Genomic DNA, 3,507 nt, shown 5'->3' with positions numbered 1-3,507 from the left:
CCCCCCCCTCGCCAGGCAATATCGATCGCCGGGCGGTCACATCTCGCTACGCGCTCGAATTGGACAGTGGGCAGGGCAAAGACGACGATTTTCGATAATTTTTTTCTCGTTAACTATTGCGAAAATTGCAAAATGTTTCAGGATTTTTCTGTTCATCTCGATCCGTTCTACCTTCTCACGAGCTCGTGGACAAATGTTATAACTCACCCTGTATTGTGCATATCCTTATACTTTTTTATAATGGATCAAGCCTGCGAGCTTGAAAGTATAGGATTTGAAAATTGGATTCCTATTTTCAAAGGTAAGTAACACTCAAAATAAAACATTTTGAGGTTAGAATTTATCCCTGCAGCATGTTTTCAGTATACTAACAGTAAATCAAAATTTGCGAAAGTTTTTTTAAAGATTTTCTTAACATCAGATTAAGATAGGAAAACATATAGTGTATACATATATATATACAGGGTGGGGTGTTTACCTTACCCTGTATATATATATATATATATATATATATAACTGTGATTGTAGCAAGTGTATCTAAGCATAATTATTTACAGTTGTAACATCCATAAAGCAGTTACCCTCACTAAGGTTGAAGCAACGCATAGGTCATTTCCAAAGTACTGTGGTTCTCACAACCCTTTTGTATTGATGGGCGGAAATTAACAGTTTTTTATTGTTGTGATATCCATAACTTTTTCTCCGTGTAGTTATCTTTATGCAATGATTATGTGTATGATTGATATGACTTTGTTACTTGTTGTATCAACTACATCAATGTAGTTTTGTACATGATCTGGTTGTGACAACCAGACTTTGGTTGGAGCATTATTTACTGTGGATATGATAATCTATCCACATTGTATCCACATCAGGATACGTATTGCAAAGGTTAAGGCAACCAGGTATCGTCACTGCTGCAACAATGTCATTTAACAATTGCTCTGTGGTTATAACAACCAGATAATTAGTTGTTCCATATTTTACTATTTAATCTGGTTGACACAACCAGAATTCTGTTTGTGACAACTATATTGTTTTTTCTGTGTACACTGAGAAAAAGTCTTTGAAAATTTATTTGTAGCATATAATGTTTACTTCAGTGAAAGAAGCATTATATGCCTTAAATAATGTTTATTTTAGTGAAATAAACATTATATGCCACAAATAAATTTTCAAAGACTTTTTTCTCAGTGTACGGTAGCGAAATTTGTCTTTTCAGGGCATTATATGTAAAGGTATTAAATGACCACTTATGATTTAATAATCGCGATACAATAATCGCGGACGACGACGACGGGCCCGGGGCGGCCATACGCTCCGAAGTGACACGCACACGCCTTCGGGCACGTTATCGTCTCTCCCCTCTAACCCGTGCAACAATCCGGGAGCTCGATTCCTGATTTCCAAGAAACGTAATGCGAAAATTCGGCCCTCGCGGAAAAGCTGGAAGTCGACCGATTAAAAGCCACGGCCGATCGGCTCGCAACTTTTCTGCGTAAGAGCGCAATTTTCGCGTGCGTTTCTCCTCGACGAGCGAATTCGAGAATCGAGTCCCCGACTCGCGGACTCCTACGCTCGCCGCCCGGCACGGCGACGCCGCTTCGGAGCGGAAGGTTGTTTCTCGCGGGGAAAGAGCTCGGTACCATTTGAAAAAAAAAACAAAAAAGAGCGAACGCAGGGACGACGGAGACGAGAGAGACGGTCGCTCCGCTCCTCGCCTGGCCGAATTGGAGGTTAACCTGTCACTCGATAGCGGATCGATTTTACGGCGCGGGCGACAGAACGGCAGCGGGAGGGGGAGGGGAGGAGGCGGACCGCGCCGTCCGCGTCGCGCGGAGGCGATATTATGTAATTTCTGGCACTCACCTGGTTCGCAGAGCCGTGCGGACGTACCGCGGGTGACTGGTGCGGCTCCCGATGCGGGCGTCCCGTCCGTCCGTCCGTGGAAAACGGAGACAGCGGCGGCGGAAAGCGACGGTGATTACGGAGAGCGAGCGAGCGAGCGAGAGAGAGAGAGAGAGAGAGAGAGAGAGAGAGAGAGAGCGCGAGAGCGAGGGAGGACGTGCGGGAGAAGCGGCGAGGTCACATACACACGTATGTACACACGCCGTGGCGGCCGCCGATGCGATTTCGGCAGCGGCGGCGGCGGCGGCGACGACGGCGACGGCGACTGCGGCGGCTGCACACTCCGCGTTACGCGAGATAAGAAAGACAGAGAGAGAGAGACACGCGGCGGAAACGCGCGAGCGAGAAGGAAAGACGGGGGAGAGGAACGTTAAACTTTATCACGAGAGCAGCATGACGTGCGGCGGGGCTGCAGGCGGCGCGCGACAACGGCGGGTGAGCGCGAGGACGGCGACGGCGACGACGGGTACACACGCGCGGCACCACCGACACTCGATGACGTCATACCACCGGCGGCAACATGGAGCCCGCCGACGTACAACGCGCGAACGACGCGCGACACCAACACCAACGGCGCCAAGTACACGCGACGACGGCGATCGCGACCGTTCGCTACTAGCCGGAGATCAGTGCCCGTGCGCCGCCTAACCTCGAAAAGCGTCGGTGCTCCGAGAGCGGAGAGTGCGCGAAAGAGAGAGAGAGAAGGAGAGCGTACGGTGGTGGCGAACCGCGGGCACACAGCGGACGGACGCGCCCCGTGCGCAGCGGCGACGAGACACAGACCCGAACTGAGACGAAGCCCCGGCCGAGCCGCGCCGAGCCGGCCCGAACGCGCCCGCGAACGCCGCGCGCTCCCATTGGTCGCGCGCCCCACCCCCTCCCGCCGTCAGTCGCGCGCCAGCGCGCCTTCGCCGCCGCGCGCGGCGAGCGGCGAGTCATTCCAAGTCATTCCGGCTCCGGCGGCGGCGCGACGCGGCTGTGGAGCGTGCACGGAGCAGCGATCGATCGGTGCGGTGTCGCCCTAACCTCTCCGCGGGCGTGCGCATTATCGACCGAACTTCTCTCCGATCGCTCTTCCGTTGGCGAACGGTAACCTCCGTCGGGCCTGGCGCGGTGCACGCGAGTTTTGAACGGACGCGGTTTTCGCGCCCGACCTGGCTACGAGCGAGCGGATTCGACGGTGAACCTCTCGTCCGGCATCGTCGCGTGTGCCCGCGTATCTCCAACGATCCATCGTCCGGCACCCTCGTCGACGCTGGGAGAAACGCCGCTCGCACGGACCAGGTACGGGAAATGACAAGCGCGAATTAAATCACGCGAGTGACGAGGTAACTTGGGCGAACTTTGAACGCGCGGCGCGTGCGCGCGTTCCAAGGTCGCCGCGCGATTTTCTAGTCGGTCTCGGCGCGCTACCTTGCGCGATCGATTTCTCTTCGGTAACTGGTATCGATGTTCAACGTTGATTGGCAAATGCCGTCAAAACGCGCGCGATTATTTTGAAGAAAGTGACGCCTCGCAAACTTCTTGGACAAGAGTCGGGTCTAAAGCCTTGTGTCCACGATCCAAGAACTGTGTCCAAGTTCTAGTTCCGAGAAACGC

At 52.9% G+C, this 3,507-nt stretch overlaps 1 protein-coding gene and 1 long non-coding RNA gene across 4 annotated transcripts in view; one reads left to right on the top strand and one right to left on the bottom strand.

Moving 5' to 3' along the window:
- Positions 1-2,693, bottom strand: part of LOC105558564 — a 42,545-nt gene extending 39,852 nt beyond the window's left edge. The window contains exon 1 of the long non-coding RNA XR_001008680.1: positions 1,870-2,693. This is a non-coding gene — a long non-coding RNA (uncharacterized LOC105558564). The remainder of the gene's footprint in view (positions 1-1,869) is intronic.
- The window catches only part of LOC105558565 (peroxisome biogenesis factor 2), a 17,001-nt gene that overhangs the window by 3,863 nt on the left and 9,631 nt on the right, over positions 1-3,507 (top strand). The window contains exon 1 of one of the 3 annotated variants that reach the window (XM_012006312.1): positions 2,842-3,192. The exons of 1 other annotated variant lie outside the window; for it this stretch is intronic. The gene's annotated coding sequence lies outside the window, so the exon portion shown is untranslated. Of the gene's footprint in view, positions 1-2,841; positions 3,193-3,507 lie in introns of those variants that run through there. One more of the 3 variants, XM_012006314.1, reaches the window with a different exon arrangement.

The sequence above is a fragment of the Vollenhovia emeryi genome, unplaced genomic scaffold, assembly GCF_000949405.1.
Source record: "Vollenhovia emeryi isolate VEMERY1.0 unplaced genomic scaffold, V.emery_V1.0 DF939332.1, whole genome shotgun sequence".
Classification (NCBI taxonomy): domain Eukaryota; kingdom Metazoa; phylum Arthropoda; class Insecta; order Hymenoptera; family Formicidae; genus Vollenhovia; species Vollenhovia emeryi.
The sequence above is the reverse complement of the archived record's forward strand: the minus strand, read 5'-3'. Positions and strand labels throughout refer to the sequence as shown.